At 37.6% G+C, this 18,557-nt stretch overlaps 1 pseudogene; it reads right to left on the bottom strand.

Moving 5' to 3' along the window:
* Window positions 1-18,557, bottom strand: part of LOC147516029 (uncharacterized) — an 83,193-nt pseudogene that overhangs the window by 38,870 nt on the left and 25,766 nt on the right.

Genomic DNA, 18,557 nt, shown 5'->3' with positions numbered 1-18,557 from the left:
TTCTCTTTACATACTTTCCATTGGCCAGAATCAGCTGGATGTCTCATATAATCCCACCAAAATTTTGATCTAGCATGCCAAGTCATGTCATGTGCTATCCATGGTATTGTATACAACCTCTTAAGTCTCGGAATGAGAGGAAAGTGTCTCAACACTTTGTTAGGCTCTTTTGAAACCTTCCCTCCTTTGCCTGCTATGACTTTATATCTAGGTTTTTCACAATGATGACGTTCCTCCAAATTTTCGTCAAGTTTCCAGTATAGCTGTTTGTGCATATTTTAGCAAATAGATATGTAACATGTGGCAGCATCTTCTTAAGGCTCGGATATGGTCTTGGTGTGGGTAGAAAGTTCCAGAACATACCTCAAGTCCAAATCCTCTTACTTCCTAGGTTCGGAAGTGAGACAAAAAGAGGAGGTTCGTGGGCTTTAGAACTAGTTGGAGTAGTAGGTTCGTATAACTAACTCCTAACTATGAACTCCAAATTCGGAACTTAACTACTAGGTTCGAAGCAGGTTCGTGGGCTTTGGAACTAGTTAAAGTAGTAGGTTCGTATAACTAACTCCTAACTAAGAACTCCAAATCCAGAACTCAACTACTAGGCTCGGAGCTCTAACTACTACTCCGAACCTAAACATGTTTTTTTGTTGTTTAAGTCAATGAAGGAGACCTATTTGACTTGGGAAACATGGGGCTTCTAGAAGAGTCAAGATGAGACTTAACAAGAGACGGTCTCCTAGTTAAACACTAATTGGGAAACCTCATCTATTCTTATAAATAGAATAGTTGAACTACGCTTTGAGTTGGATTCCTATTTACAGGATACGTAGGCAGCCATTAAAGAACGTGGTTCAACTCATCATCTTCTACATCTCTTTTTCTTCTTGATGCAATACTTCTCATTGTTCTTTGATCATCAACAAAATATTTATGTTTCTAGATTAGAAAAAATCATCACACAATTGGCGCCGTCTGTGGGAAACCGTATAGAATTGATTTGATTTCTTGGTTGAATTTTTTTTGGTTTTAGGTTATCCTATCCGCCAATTTTTCTTGGGTTTTTTGTTCTTAAAAAAAAAATCTTCTTTTCTTCACTTTGATTCAAAATCATGGTTACTACAAGAGCCAATGCAAATCAAGGTAATGAGGGGAATAATGAGATTAATAACCCACATGTTACTACTCAAAGACAATCTAAATGTAGCGGAGCTCGTCGTTTTGGGGAAGGGCATGTAGAAGATGAGCCCAACAACGATACTCCCCAATCTGCCATAACCAACCAAGCCGTTATGGATGCTGTGATGGCCGAACGTGGTCGACAGGAGACTCTTTTGCATTTCTTCCAAGACTACTGATGGAAACTCGAGGGGGCAGTTCCGGCCACCAAGTCTTGACCATGGTGAGGGTTACGTCTCTACGCCTTATATCCCTTACTTCGGTGGGTATCATAGCGACCAACCAGATTGGGATTATAATCCAGAATTGGATCCAACCCGACACTCGAGTTCACATGGAACTGACTTCTCTTGGTATTCAAGTTCTCGAGGTACGAAGGATGGACTTCTGAATGTGTTCGCCCGGAATCCACAACTATCAAGGTCACCCTCGGTACGAAGAAGACTTTCAATTCCAAAGGAACCTTCATTGCCTCGGAATCCCTCAGTTCCTCAATCCAAATTTGCAAACTCCTCCACCCAACCTTGGGAACAGGAACCACGTTATCATCGAGATGAGAACTACGAGAGTCCAGGTCTGAAGTACAACAACGAGAGAACTCCAATTCATGAACCGACTACTCTTGCACAGCTCAAGGCGCAAATACTGGAGGAACTGCGAGGTTTGAAACCAACCAAGATGGATGAGTCAATTGTTCAGTCAGCAATCGAGGGAGACATTGGAACTCCTTTTTCACGACATGTTATGAGTGGATACATCCCCCATGATTATAAACCACCGAAGTTCTCTAAATTTAATGTCAAAGGAGATCCGGTCTCTCATGTGCTCGGTTATCGTCAAACAATGGTAGGTCTTTCTAAGAGAGATCATTATTTGTGCCGGTATTTTGCTTCAAGTTTGATAGACTCGGCACTCATCTAGTACACGAAGTTGCCCAGGGGCAGCATTCACGAGCTTAAGGTGCTATCCATCAATTTCATTGTGAAATTCAATTGCAATCGACCCTACATTAAAACCGTTAATGCACTGTTTGACATGAAGATTTGGAAGGACGAGCGTATTAGAGATTTCACCAAAAAATTTAACGAGGTTCAATTGCATGTTGACAGCGTCGATGAGACCCTTGCCATTGTGGCCTTTAGAAAAGGATTAGATCCCACTTCTGGTCTATACATGTCCTTGAAGAAAAAGAAGCCTACGAACATGATAGAGTTGCAGGCTCGGATCGATAAGTATGCGGAACTGGAAGAAGACCAATTGGATAGGGAATCTTCTCATAAAAGAGTGATAACCAGTGTCACCTCCACTCCTGTTGGTAGGAGTTCTGCTAGTCATTATGATGCTAGTCATTATTTATGTGCCGAGAATTTCTGAGAAGAGGCAAGCTTTGGCTGAGTTCTTGATCGATTTTCCTCTAGATACCTCAGCCTCGGCAATGGTAGCAGATTCGGAAAAGTCACCTCCTGCTTTTATGGAGTTAGACAAACCTAACTCACTTCCTCATAGTCAGGTTCGACCTTAAAGTCATATCCCAGGTTGGAAGTCGTTCGTAGATGGATCTTCTAATGACCAAGGAGCAGGTATTGGTGTGGTACTCTTGACTCCAGATAACACTAAGTTCGAAAAATTAGTGCATTTGGGGTTCAAGGCATCTAACAACGAAACTGAGTACGAAGCTATGCTAGCGGGCTTGTCTATGGCACTAAACTTAGGAATACGACATCTCACAGTATTCAGCGACTCTCAATTAATTGTACAACAGATTGAGGGTGGTTACGAAGCTCGAGACCATCGTATGGCTCAATATTTGGAGTTGGTTAGATCTCTTACTTCTCATTTTGAAGATCTAAATTTCATAAATTTACCTAGGCTGGACAACATGCATGCTGATTCACTTGCCTACTTAGCTTCTTTGCTTGGGGATATCAAAGCTCGTTCCATTCCAGTCGAATATCAATCAGCGCCTAGTATTGAAAGGGAATTAGTTTGTCTTGTGGCTCCAATTTTGCAAGCTCCAGTGGGGACCTGGATGGATCCGTATCGTTCTTATCTATTGGATGGCACTCTTCCGGCAGAGAAGACAGAAGCACAGAAGTTGTTAGCCAAAGTGGGACGTTATTTACTTGTTGGTGACAACTTGTACAAGAAGTCTTACTTAGGACCTCACTTGCGTTGTGTTACTCATGCCGAGGCTCATACTCTACTTGAAGAGATACATTCAGGTGAATGTGGAAATCATGCTGGGGGCAGATCTTTGGTACTCAAGATACTCCGACAGGGGTACTTTTGGCCTTATATGCTTAAAGATGCAGACGCTTATGTTCGGAAGTGTGATGCTTGCTAGAGACATGCTAACTACATCCATGTTCCAACCGAAGAGCTCCATCCTCTGGCATCTCCGTGGCCATTTGCTCAATGGGGAATGGACATTGTTGGTCCTCTACCTATAGCTCCTGGTAACATGAAGTTCCTTTTAGTTGCAACAGATTATTTTACTAAGTGGATAGAGGCAGTTCCTTTAGCGAATATCAAGGAAGTTGATGTCACGAAGTTCATCTAGAACAATATCATTTGCAGGTTCGGATTACCTAAAGTCATTCTTTCGGATAATGGGACACAATTCCGGGGCACCAAAACACAATCTTTTTGCCGAGATTGGGGTATTGTGCAACTTTTCTCTTCTCCTGGATATCCTCAAGGTAACAGTCAGGCGGAAGCCTCTAACTGCATTATTTTGGATAATTTGAAATGGAAACTCGTGGAGAGAAGCGGACTGTGGGTTAAGGAGTTGCCTAAAGTACTTTGGGCTTACCGAACAACTCCTCGACGTTCGACTGGCGAATCACCTTTCACTCTCACTTATGGTACCGAAGCTGTCCTTCCTACTGAGATGAGGGTCACTACCCAAAAGTCAGATTTAGTACTCACCTTCGACAATGAAGAAATTCTTTCTCAAGAATTAGACTTGTTGGATGAAAAAAGAGAATCTACAGCCTTACGGCTGGCATCTTATCAGCACCAGCTGAAAAGGTCTTTTGATAAAAGGGTACGACCTTGATCTTTCAAGGAAGGGGATTTGATCCTTCGTATGGACCCCGCGCCTAAGAAGTTATGAGCTAATTGGGAAGGTCAATATATCGTTGATAGGATAGTTGGCAATGATAGTTACTATCTTAAATCCATGGATGGTGAAATTTTTGCTAAACCTTGGAATACTGCAAACTTGCGCAAGTATTTTCAATAGTAGTTATCTTTCTCTTTTTTTAGAGTGTTACCCATGGAACATTGCGAATTTCCGCAAGTATTTTTAATAGAAATTATCTTTCTCTTTTCAGAGTGTGTTTCTTTTATTATTTTTATACTGGGATACTTTTTAGATGTTGGGTGCAAGATCCCACATATTGGCCAAACTTGTATCAGAATCTTAAGAAAGCTTTCTTTGGATAATGAGTGAAAGATCTCATATATTGTTCCATGTGTGTGCTTAAGAAAGTTTACACTTAGCTTGGATTTTATCTAGCTAAGCACAGTTCTAATGCCTTATGTCTATAAGTATCGATTTATGCATTAGTTTTTCCAACATTACAGTCTTCACAGGAACAGATACGAGGTGTATACCCTACTTTCCTACATGATCTTTCTTTATTGTCCCATATAAACTTGGGGCATTAGAGTTATGAGTTACGTTTGAGTTAAAAATAAATAAATAAATAAAATTGTGGCACACATACATGATTATTTTTCCAACGAATTTAGCAAAATTTGACTCAAAAATAAACACTCAAGTATAGCTAATCAAAGGTTTATTAATGATAGATAAGCTGATTACAACTCAAATGGCATTTTAAGGAATTACAGGGAACGAATCACGTGTCTTCAGGAGCTAATCCTTCGGGAGTTGATCCGAGTGTTGCCAAGGCCGGCACTACAGTTCCTGATCCCTCTGCCAATTCCTCCTCTCCATATGCATCAACACCATGTTCCTCTTCCGGACCTTCCCCTTCTGAACCTTCCACTTCCGACCCTTGTTGATACTTTTGCAAGGCTAGATCGTTCTCCAACTTCACCTGAAGTACATCAACATCAGCCTATAGATCGGGATACAAGACGTCATCATCAGGAGAGACGGTTCTAGATGCCCAAGCTTTTCCGAGTTTTTCATCATACCGCTTATCGTATTCTGATTCAGGAATGTCAAACACGGGACAGGCAGAAGAGATGCCATTCTTGTATGCTTCGGTACTGACTACATCAACTAGTTCGGTGTAAAATTCGGTTATCTCCTTCGCACTCCTTTCAGGAGCTTCGGGAATCGGCACTAGGGCAGTCACAGAATTAGAGGATGAGGAAAGTCGAGCTCTCAATAGCTCAACCTCCACATTAGCTTTGTTTACTGATTCTCTTAACTCTGTATTCACCAACCGAGAGTGGGTCAACTCCAATTCTGCCAATGCTGCCTTTTTACAGGCTTCGAATAGTTCAAACTTTAGAGGGTTCATTTCTCCTTGCAAAGCTATGGCTTTGTCCTCATAATGCATCTTTAGATTATTCAACGTAGCAATCTCACCATTCAGACGACTTCGGTCAGCTTGCCATGCCTCGCGAAGACCATCGAAATGGGCAACTCATTCAATCAGATTGTTTTTTACTTTAAGGACCTCCTGGTGTTCGAACTTAGTAAATTCAAGGTCTTCTTCGAGACTCTTGTTCTTATATCTGGTCTTCCTAAGCTCTTTCTCAACGGCTCTGACCTACGCAATTTCATTGGCTTGACTCTCATTCTTGCTCTTCATAATGTCATTATCACTCTCCAATCTTTTAATCGTTTATTTAGAAACGAGGAGTTCCTTGGTCAGGTCAGCTTTCTCTTTTGTGAATTTATCCATTTCATCTTGGTTCTTACGCACCAGAGCGAAAGTTTTAGATACATCCATACTAGCCTGCAGTGTTGAGAATACTATAGTTAGTATCCAGAACTCGCATATGGACACAGAAAAAGACAATGAAGAATTATTGTGAATTACCTTCATCATATGCCGACACATTCGTTCCAGGCCCACTGTTGTGCGGAGTACTCTTTTATGTTTAGCTTTCTCTTTGGGTAGCGTCATCGATTCAATCAATCCTATAGCAACTCCAGGATCCTTAAGCATATCTTAGTCAGTAATTAATGGATGATTTGATAATCCCAGTACTCTAGGAACTGGAACGAATGGCTTTGGAGCTGTTCCATAGTTGGAAGATGTTGATTTGTTCTTTTTCCCCACCCGAACGTCCACATCTTGAGTAATTGGTGGATGATCCCTCCTTTTGTTTGAGTTCGTGGACAGACCTTGGTTGGCATTAGATATCATACTTTCAACCGGATCGGATTGCACGAGGTCCAAACTCTTAATATCGGTCAAGAAAAAAATGTCATTATTCTCTTCCCCCGTAGTGTCAATGCCCGTTTCTACATCCGGCTCATGAAGAGGAAGTTGCAAATTGGTGTCTCCATCGTAACTTTGGTTCTTGAGGATGGAATGTCGTCTAGACTTTTAGTCCCATTGAGGCCTTCACCTTCGTAAATAATGATGGCATCGGAAGAACCCCAGTTCCTGGAACTTCTCCTACCCTTTCTCTTGCAATGAGACGCTTTTTTGTAGCCTCAGTCACTTTCGTCTTACTAACCATCGCATACCTGACAACTTCGAAAGGGGGTTTATTTGTTTTTTTTGGAGCTCTCTTCTTCAAGTTCGGATCTGGCTTGGACATAAGAGCAAGGACCTCCTTTCGCACAAGGGCCTCCTTTGGGTACAAAGTAATAGCAGTTCCGGGATTCCCTCCCATATACCCAACTCTGGGTTCCAACGCTTGCAACTCCATTGGGGACATAGTAAGGTACTCAGAGATTAACAACGGATCTGGAACTATGGAAGCAGGACGTTTCATAGAGATTGGGAGTGCGATAAGAGCCATCACAGCATTTAGCTCTTCAGTAGTTAGAGACGGCAATTCAACATCAACTCTATCTTTTGATAATGAAAAGCCATATCGGATTATCTTCTGACTATCATCAAAGGTAACATTACTCCACTCGCCTCCAGTTACACAGATAGCATATTTACGCTAGTGGTCATCATTATTTTTACCTTCGTAACATATGATACGTTCACCTCCGGGTTTAGCAGAAAGAGTAGCATCTCCGTTATTATAACTCAACAGTTTAAAAAAGTAGGCAATAACCCCACAAGTCACAGCTATATTGTGTTTTCGGCCCAATATGTGCATGTACGTGACGTTATGAACAAACCACGGCATTACTCTGTTCAGGGGCGGATCAAAAGGTTGGCTTACCGGGGCTACATCCCCCCCAAAACTTCCCCAAAAAATAAAATAGTAGTATGAACACTAGCCCATAGGCCCACAAGTGACAAGTCACAATCAATTCCAGTTTGGTCTTATCCTGTTTGCTGTTCCTAACTTATATTTTATGTGATGCATTTTGGAGGGCTGGGGTACAAGTGAAAAAGGAGGCTCCTGTGAATTTTCTCACTGATCCGAATGAGGGAAGATCCACACTTCGACCTGCAGATATATTGATATACAGTTGGTCTGAGGGGAGACATGCATGTGTTGATGTAACTGGAGCCTCTCCGTTGGTAGGGCTTGGGAATGGAGTCTTTGAGGTGGGGGGAGCAGCTAAGAGAGCAGCGACAGGGAAGATGGAGAAGCATGAGGAAGCTTGCACGGCTAACCAAAGATTGTTTCATTCTCGTTTAGTTTCGACACTTTTGGTTTCTTGGAACAACGATCGTTGAGCTTCTCAAGAGACTTCAGAAAGTTATGGACGATAATGTTATGACAATTTGGTTCTAACGAGTTTGTTTTTAGAAGAATAGGATTTGCTATTCAGAAAGGACTTGCGGTGCAGCTTGTTGCACGCTTGTCCTAATTATTTGTAAAATTCTTTATCAGTATCAATAAAATTTCCACTAAAAAAAAAAAAAAAAAAAAAAAAGAATCACAACTCACAATAGGGGCCCACAAGTCACTATCTGTCTATCCCAGTTTCTCACAACTCACAATCCGAGATTCTCAAAAAAGTAAAACCGAAAAAAAAAACCCGAAAGGTCAAAAAAAAACCTGAAAGGTCCTTTTCAGGTCGCATTAATCAGATCGATGGTACCGTTCACAAAAGAAAATTTTGTTCTCTATTATTATCTTCTTCCATTCGGCGGTTCAATTCAGCGCCTAATCTATTTATCATTTTATTTCATATTCGGCTATTCATTAGCTAAGGGCTAAGGTAAATTGTTTTGTATTATGCCTATATTTTTTATTTCGTTTTTGTTTTTCAATTTTCAAATACTAATGTGGTCTCTACTTGACTTATTGCCTTGTTAAATTATAGTTTATATTGGAGTATTAGATTGTCATTTAAGTTTTTGTCTTATTTAATTAGTTGAATATTATTGTAGTTATTATTGTGATATTTTTTTTTTGTTTTTAGTATAGAGCAAACTATTGATTACGAAATTATTATGATTTATCTTAGGTAAGAATGTCTCGAACATCAAGCTCAGAAGAAAATGAAAACCATGTTTTCCTTCTTTAAACCCAAAGATGTCACCCGAAAATGATGTAACTTCTACATCATCTAGTCTTGATATTTCAAGACTTGATAGAGATGGCCAACCTCCTTCACAAGTTCAAGTTGTTGAAATTAAGCAAGTTGAACCTTCTCCTCAAGCCCAAAGAGTTAGTGTTGAAGAAGTTGACTCCACATCTTTATTTGAACGTGATCCGGGTAAACGTACTCCAATATATAATTACCCGGTTAATCAACAAGATGATGTTCGACGAGCTTTTCTTGGAAAGGGGCGTTGGTTACTTGAACTCAGTGAGAAAGAGTATCCATCCACCATATTCGGAAAGCAAACTCGCCGGTTCAACTCCTCTTGGTTCACACTATTTCCTTGGCTAGAGTACTCACTCCATACGGATAGAGCTTATTGTTTTCCATGTTTTATATTTGAAACAAATCCGCCGAAGCGTCCTGCATTCACTATTGAAGGTTTAAATGTTGGAAGAAGATTAATAATGGAAAGAAGTGTTCCTTTTTGAAACATGAAGGAGGTCCATGCTCACCTCATAGGTCGGCGATGATAGCTTGTGAAAATTTCATGAATCCTTCTTGACATATAGATAATGTGTTAAATACATTATCTAAAGAAGAGGTTGTTAAGAACCGTTTGCTAGTCAAAGCTATTCTTCAGTGTATTCAATTTCTTACACTACAAGGAATTTCTTTTAGAGGCCATGACGAGTCCAAAAAGTCAAAAAATGGTGGAAATTTCAAGGGAGTGTTGGGATTTCCAACGATGTTGAATGACAAGGTTGCAGAATTATTAAAAGATGCTCTGAGAAATGCCATATATACCTCACATTCAATTCAAAAGACACTTTTGCATATCTATGCCGATAAAGTGAGAGAGAGAATTTGTGAGGAAATTGGTGATGCAAAATTTTGTGTCCTTGTTGATGAAGCACAAGATAATTCAAACAAGGAGCAAATGGCGATTGTCCTAAGATTTGTTGATAGAGGTGGTTTTGTTAGAAAGTATTTTCTTGGTATTGTTGGTGTTAAAGACATTTGTGCTTTAACTTTGAAAGAAGCTATATGCAATATCCTTGCTCGCCATAATTTGCATATTATAAATATGAGAGGTCAAGGTTATGATGGTGCTAGCAATATGCGTGGTCAATGGAATGGATTACGAGGCATTGTTTCTGAAGGAGTGTCCATATGCATATTATGTGCATTGCTTTGCACATCGTCTACAACTTGCTCTAGTTGCGGCTTCTAAAGATGTTTCTGATGTTTGGTTGTTTTTTCCAAGTTGGCTTCTATTGTTAATCTTCATGTTGCGCCCAAAAGTAAACATGAGTTGGAAGATACTCGAAAAAATGAAATTGATATGCTGGTAGTTAGTGGTGAACTTGTTACTGGAAAAGGAGCTAATCAAGTTTCTACTTTGCAACGAGCAGGAGATACTAGATGGAGTTCTCATTTTGCTTCGGTTTGTAGCCTGAAAGAGATGTTTGATTCAATTTGTATAGTTATTGAAAGCGTCATGAAGAACGGGTCAAGCAACTCTATGCGTGGAGAAGCTAAAGGTGCTATTCTTGCAATGAAAAGTTTTGAGTTTGTCTTTCTTTTTTATTTATTGCATAAGACTATGGGAATTACTAATGTCTTGTGTAAAGCCCTGCAAGAAAAGTCCCAAGACATTTTAAATCTTTGTGAAACTTAGTCTCTCGATCGAAAGCACTTCTTCAAGAATTAAGAGGATCTTCTTGGGACGCTTTTCTTAGTGATATGATTTTGTTTTGCAAAAAACATGACATTGATATGCCTGATATGGGTGCTCGACACATGGTGGGTACAATGTCGTTCTTGCCCAGAAAGATTACATTACAGAGTTGAGCACCACTACCGTCGAAGTTATTTAATCTTTGTAATAGATTACCAGTTGGTGGAATTAAATAACAAATTTCCAGAAGAAACAATAGAGCTTCTTTATCTTAGTTCTGCTTTGGATCCGAAAGATGTTTTTAAATCCTTCAGCATTGATGACATTTGCAAACTCACAGAAAAGTTTTATTGTGGAGACTTCACGAAACAAGAGATACATCATTTGAGAAGTCAACTGCAACATTACAAACTTAATGTGCTCAAGCATCCTCTTTTTCAGAAGTTGTCTACCATCTCCGAATTATGTCAAAGACTAGTTGAAACAAGAAAGATCAATATCTATTATTTGATTGATAGATTGATTCGTCTTGTCTTGACACTTCCTGTTTTCATGGCAACTACAAAACGAGCATTCTCAACTATGAAATTGCTCAAAACACGACTTCGTAACAAGATGGGGGATGAATTTCTTGCAGATTGCATGACTATTTACATTGAACGGGAATTTGCTAAAGAAGTTGATTTGGATGCAATAATAGATGTATTTGATAAGAATCCACGCAAGTCAAAACTTCACTAGTGTGATGCTAATGTGCTATGTTATTCTTGCACATTTCTTTGTTATATTTGTCTAGGTCTATAGTGAAAACACTATTTTGTCCATTTTGGGTAAGGTAATAAAAACGATAATTCTTTTGTTTATCAATGCTAGCTTATTGGTTCCTAAAAAAATCTTTAAAGGTTAACTCCATGGCAGCCCCCCCTTATCTAAAATCCTAGATCCGCCCCTGACTCTGTTGATTGAGACTTGGAAATATTTGAGGGCATCTACCATAAACGAAGGCAAAGGGAGACGGAGTCCAGCTTTTAATAATCCAAGATATATTCAGGGATGTTCATCAGTCCCAAGGTCAGTAGTTTGTGGATATACGATGTTGATTTCCTCCGAAATTGAAAATGCATTACGGATCTTTTCTAAGTCGGATATATCCCCAAAAGGAATAGTGTTCCAATCTGTTGTGGGAATTTTAGCTTAGGGCATAACCGGAGGTGTAACATCTATAACTGCTCTGTAACCCAGCACTGCTATTGCTTCAACAACTGAAACATCCGGAACTATAGTGGTGGGTACTGTATCCGACACTGCCTCACTACTGATTGATGAGACATTGTATACGCAGTAGCAACACGCGATACTAACTTGATCAACCTAGACATGTAGGCTCGCTAGCAAACCCGATACAACAATACCAACCAACAACGAAACTGATGGAAATCAGAATTGACTGCTAAAAATAAGATAAGAGGATTTAAACTAAGCAAACAGTTGAAAGTAAATCTTTGGTTTCAATCAAAGAAAATAAAAAGAACTGACGGTTTACTTACTTTCTTTTGATATCTCAAAACTCTTCAATCTTGTCAATGGCGAATCACAAATTTTGAATCTTTTAAGTTAACACGAGCTGTTGGAGCTGTTGAAACAATTTTGGAGCTTTTTGATACATCCGAATTATTTGAGTGGGGGCAGCAAGAGAATTCGCGTGGGGCAAAACTCAAAGGAAGAAGGAAGAGGAAAGGGTTTCAAACAAATAGACACAAAGTTAGCGAAGGGTATCTTTTTGTTATGTTCAACAGCTCAATTTCGCAAGGCCCAGTTCAAGTTTCGCCAAGCCCATATCCGGGTTGCACTTCCGAGTCAAGGTGATTTGATGAAATCTACCTAAGTCTAGATCATTATAATACTTGGGATGTCCGGACTTGACAAATTTCGATTCCTTGTGCTTAGCTCCTCATATACTAGGTTCGGCCCAATATACAAGGTTCGGGGCATGGTGATGACAAGTCCGGCTTTCATGAAGTTTAGTTCCGGAATGTACTCCCAAGAAGTCCGGATCTTTGTGAAACATGGGCCGGATTGATCTGACCAAGTCCGGGTCATCACAATATATAGCATGTCTGGATTTCACTCCTCATGTCCAAGTCCGGATCATCACAAGGCATAGCAGGCCTGGTTTTCAGCAAGTTCGGCTTAATATACAAGGCTTGGGGGGCATGGGCATGGCAGGTCTGAATTTACAATTCCTTGTACTTAAGTAATGCAAAATTTTGCTGATACATTCCATAGAGAAAGTTGAGGCATAAGACGTCGCGTACATTTTTACTAGGCCTTTTTCCTTAAGGGTTTGATTCACAACCCATGCATAAAAAAGGGGGGCATCTGTGTGTGCATATTTTAGCAAATAGATATGTAACACGTGTCAGCATCTTCTTAAGGCTCGGATATGGTCTTGGTGTGGGTAGAAAGTACCAAAACATATCTCAAGTCCAAATCCTCTTACTTCCTAGGTTCGGAAGTGAGACAAGAAGAGGAGGTTCGTAGGCTTTGGAACTAGTTGGAGTAGTAGGTTCGTATAACTAACTCCTAACTATGAACTCCAAATCCGGAACTCAACTACTAGGTTCGAAGCAGGTTCGTGGGCTTTGGAACTAGCTGGAGTAGTAGGTTCGTATAACTAACTCCTAACTATGAACTCCAAATCCGGAACTCAACTACTAGGCTCGGAGCTCTAACTACTACTCCGAACCTAAACATGTTTTTCTGTTGTTTAAGTCAATGAAGAAGACCTATTTGACTTAGGAAACATGGGGCTTCTAGAAGAGTCAAGATGAGACTTAACAAGAGACGGTTTCCTAGTTAAACACTAATTGGGAAACCTCATCTATTCTTATAAATAGAATAGTCGAACTACGATTTGAGTTGGATTCCTATTTACAGGATACGTAGGCAGCCATTAAAGAACGTGGTTCAACTCATCATCTTCTACATATCTTCTTCTTCTTGATCCAATATTTCTCATTGTTCTTTGATCATCAACAAAATATTTGTGTTTCTAGATTAGGAAAAATCATCACACAATAGCATACAATTATTTTCGCACACATGAATGCACTTGGCTTTCATCCCTAGGTCTTTCAACATTTGCTTCATTACAGGATATTTCACTGGCAATGTGTTTTCTTTGGGTAACCATGCATCTCCTCAACATGGACAACAATGCTGTCACACTATTCCCATTGTTTCTTCAAATTGTGAAGTTCAACAATTGCTGAAAGTGTTGTCTCGGGTCCCTTACAAGAAGGATACAATTTTTCTTTCGCTTTTTTTTTTTTGTAGTCAAGATACCTCTTACCCAAGTCTGGTTCAGGAACAAACGGTGGTTCATTATCTCCTATTTCAATAACATGGCCCATATAAGCATCAACAAAGTTCCCTATTCCAAGCCCTTCTTCCTCGGTGTTTATTTCTTCCATGTTTCCCACCACCGGATGCTCCATCGAAGTCTACAAGCGTCTTTCACCATGTAAAACCCATACACGGTATGAGAGATCTATACTGTTTAGGTTCAAATGATCTTCGACCACATCATATTCTAGTCGGAACCTATTCCTACAGTTTTTACATGGGCAAGGACAAGTAGATCCGCCCAACTTTGTTTTGGCAAATGAAACCAAATCCCTAACCCCGTCTTCATAAAGTGTGGACCTCTTGTTTTTTTCGTCCATCCAAACTTTCTGAATTTGCTCACTCACTTTACAATAAAACATGTTTATATATAGTTAAGGAATTTAAGAAAAAATAAGCAAATAAGTTCCAATCATCCGATTATATGCAAACGTATAGGTAACACTTAAACACTTATATGTACTATCAACTACCATACTATACTATGTAACCATAAAAAAAATAGGTTTTCTTATTTTTTTTCCTATAATACTTAATAGTTAAAACTTTAAACATTAAGTGAGACCAAAGGGATACTACTGCAATTGAGAAAACTTCAGAGTTTGGTTGACTCCAGATCAGACGACAGGGTACACGACTACGTTATTTGGTAGTGTTAATTTATGTTGTCTTCGCTTGTACAAGGAAATCATTGACTTGGCTAAATCACCTTCAAGTGCAGGATTTTCAAGAGACAAGAAGCATATTAATATTCCTCTCAAGAGTGATGGGATTTTAAGCGAAAATCTCCAAAGGAAATTGATTGAGCAACTGGAAAGGTAGACAGAAACTTCCCATCTAACAACAAATGAGTGTAATTTTGAATTCCCTAACTCGTCGATGAGGTCTGTGAACACAAAGTGTAACATACATAGTCCATTTTTATTGAAGGTTGGGAGGTTTCAGAAGTTCAGCAGAGTGTGACATAGAGAGTCCATTTTTATTCACCTAAGCTTTTCATTTCAGTCATATTTAACTTGACAAATGAAAATGCACAGAGTGCATGGTTACTGTGCTGGTGAACAAAGTTGGACTCTTCAATCAAATATAATATATCATAATAAACAACATTTCAAAAACAAAAGAGGAATGAAACAAACAACCACACAGACATACACGCGCGCACACACACACACAGACGAGTTCTGGACTCGACCACAAAGATGGTTCACTTTCATTGTATTAATAAATTTGACATGAACAAACCATAGGGGTACTACTGCAAATTGTAAAACAAGACAAAATATTAAAACAAGTCAGATATTGCATTTAAGTTTCAAAAAGAAATTATAACTATTTAGTACTACGAACTTTCACTTTTTTTCTTAAATGGTACCCGAACTTTGAAACTCGCCTATTCGTACCACGAACTTTCAATTTGTTTCAATTTAGTACATCAGTTAATTTTCAGTCCAATTTCACTAACGGCGTTAGTACTATTAACGTTTTCACTATTCATACAACACTATTCACGTAAACAGTGTTTTCACTAGTCACATGAATAGTGTTTTTTCAAAAATTCAAATTTTAAAAAAAACCAATAACACTATTCACATGAACCGTGTTTTTTCAAAAATTCAAATTTTGAAAAAAACCAAAACACTATTCATGTGAATAGTGATTTTAATCAAACTTAAAAATAAATTAATTTTTAAGATTGATTAAAGATTATTAAAAAAAAAAAAAAAAAAACTGTTCACGTGAATAGTGTTGTGAATAGTGATTTTAAAAAAAAATCTTTAACAAAACTTAAAAATTAAGGTTAATTTTAAAGATTGTTTACTATTCATGTGAATAGTGAAACCACTATTCACGTGAGTAGTGAAAAACACTATTCACGCGAACAGTGTTTTTTTTTTTAAAATCTTAAAAATTAATTTTTTTTTAAGTTTGATTAAAGATTTTAAAATAAAATCTTTAATCTTTAATCAATCTTAAAAATAATTTTTAAGTTTTAAGATTGAAAAAAAAAAAAAAATCACTATTCACGTGATAACAGGGTTTATCACTATTCACGTGAATAGTATTTTTGGTTTTTTTAAAAAATCAATTTTTGAAAAAATACTGTTCACATGAATAATGTTTTTGGTTTTTTTAAAATTTGATTTTTTGAAAAAACATTGTTCATGTGAATAGTGAAAACATTGTTCACGTGAATAGTACTGTGTGAATAGTGCTAACCGTGAATAGTGCTAACGCCGTTAGTGAAATTGGACGAAAAATTAACTAATGTACTAAATTGAAAGTTCGTGGTACGAATAGGCGAGTTTCAAAGTTCGAGTATCATTTAGGAAAAAAAATGAAAATTCGTAGTACTAAATAGTTATAAACTCTTTCAAAAATAACAATATAAACCATTAATAGTGATAGATAAAACATCGATCTAACATGAAGTAAATCAAGTCACAACACATGAGAGTAAGCAAATCTAATAAAAACAAGCACCTTTTATATAGAAGATGGGTCTTTTATCTCAAAATCGAAAGTTGGACAAAACCCATAGGCAAGAACCTCACTTTTAAAAAAAATTGATGAGTAAATTAGTTACCTCGAGCAGATCGAGTGACAAAAGCAGTGATAGCTCGTTTAATCTCTAAGATACAATTTTTAATTAGAACCCGAAATCAATTATTGAAAGGGGAGGAGAGAAGAGGAACAAGAAGGGGAAGAACATAAGAAAAACAAGAGAGAGGAAGAAAGGACGACTTACCCAGTGAGGAATCGAAACCACTCTACTGTTTTCTCTTTCTTCCTGTTGTTTTCCTTTTCTTTCACTTGTTATTGATTTCCTTTTAGGTCATCGTGATTTAGATGAGCGACTAGAGCTAAAAAATAATCCCACTTAAGTTTTCGTTATCTCCCGCTTAAGTTTTCATTATATATATTTTTAGCAAAGTGATTTTTGTTTTTGACAATTTAATTATCTTCCCTTTTGTTTATCAACTCTGTAATGTATATTCAAGCGTTAGAAAATATACAAAAAACGTTGCATAATATTTACCAATATTTACCAACAGATACTTCTATTACTAACGATTACTAAATGTTGTCAATTAACTAACGGATGTATATGTGTTCGTAATGAAAAATCCCAATTGTTGCAAAATAGTTCAAATGGTGTAGTGATAAGCCTAGAGAAAATGACAATAATGACCCATATATCAGCTTTAAGACTTTCATGGGAGCTGATAAGAGTAAACTGAAAACAAAGGAATGAAAGATGCACAATAGTCATTAAGTGTGTGTGTGTGTGAGTGTGCGAGTTTTTTTTTTTTGGGTGGGGGCATGTAGCTTTGTATTCAAGATTATTATGAAGTGCTTACCAGCCCAATGGCAGCAGAAGTAAGGAATTTACCCAGTCCATTGGGGTTAAGCTTGGATTTTTCTTCTCTGGTTATTAGGAAAGACATAAATTTAACAAAGTAAGAAGTAAACAAAATATAGAAGCACAAGTAAGGAGTATTTATACAACTACACTCACCAAAACTATTTCCGTATCAGCCATTAGAATGTTCCTAAATTGCTTCACATATATTCCCTTTTATCTTTTAGCATCATTGCTTGCTCGTCTGCAAACGAACACACTTTCTTAATCGGAATGACATTTGCATTATGTTAAATAGTGTACAAATTGGGACCAGAAACCACCATTGAATTATTATAGTCACTAAATGAATAAGAGAACAACCACAGTGATAATCAATATTCAAAATCTAGTTCACAACATAAATCAATAGTTTGATCATAATCACCTAACTTTATAAATATTAAAAATTATAATATTGAGTAATTATAGAACATTATAATATTAAAAATTATAATATTGGATTGTTTGACACTTATTTCAGATTGGGACTCCTTTTATGACTACATAGCTCTAAAAAATGCAGAGCCTTAGAACTAATATGAAAAGAAGATTGTCCTTTCTTCCAGAAAGACACTAAATTCTTACAAGATAGCACCAAAATTTTCTTCCCGAAATACATATCCTAATTTTTCTAAGCATATCTCTTGGGAAATAGTCAAACAAAATAATCAAATAAAAGTATAAAATACTAATACCTGTATACAACGATAATTCTGTCAAAGGTTGGTTCTTGTATTGTGACCTTGTTAAGCAGATCGATTTTGCATGTTGGTTGTACACAAATGTTGTAAATAAGTAATCTAAACATGAAAATAGAAAAAAAAAATGCTAAGAAGTAAAAAGTATACGAAATTTGAACAGTAGTGAGCACAACAATTAAATCCGTCCCCCAAGCTGAAAAGTTTCCGTCCCCAAAACTGAAAAGTTAGTTATTAAGGTTTTAAGCATCTAAAATTTAAAGAATACATGTGAAAAAGGAACGCATACATTGTAACAACGAAGATTTCTCAGAGCATCCAAATGATATCTCAAAAAAGATCTATTTATCAAAGCAAATCAACGTAACACTCAATATAACAAATACTTTTATAGAAGTCAAGGTATGATATTCACATACATACTCTCATTATATTACTTATAAACATCTCCATTTTTATAATTTTACTTGTGAAAAGAGGCCAGGAACTAACAAGATAGACTTTTCTTTTATCAAAAACACCATGTCAGACGCGCGCTGTTAAAGGTTGGAAAGAGGTAAAGAACTATTTTCTTTT

This window comes from Coptis chinensis, chromosome 2 (assembly GCF_015680905.1).
Source record: "Coptis chinensis isolate HL-2020 chromosome 2, ASM1568090v1, whole genome shotgun sequence".
Lineage (NCBI taxonomy): Eukaryota > Viridiplantae > Streptophyta > Magnoliopsida > Ranunculales > Ranunculaceae > Coptis > Coptis chinensis.
This window is presented reverse-complemented; position numbering and strand designations above follow the sequence as displayed.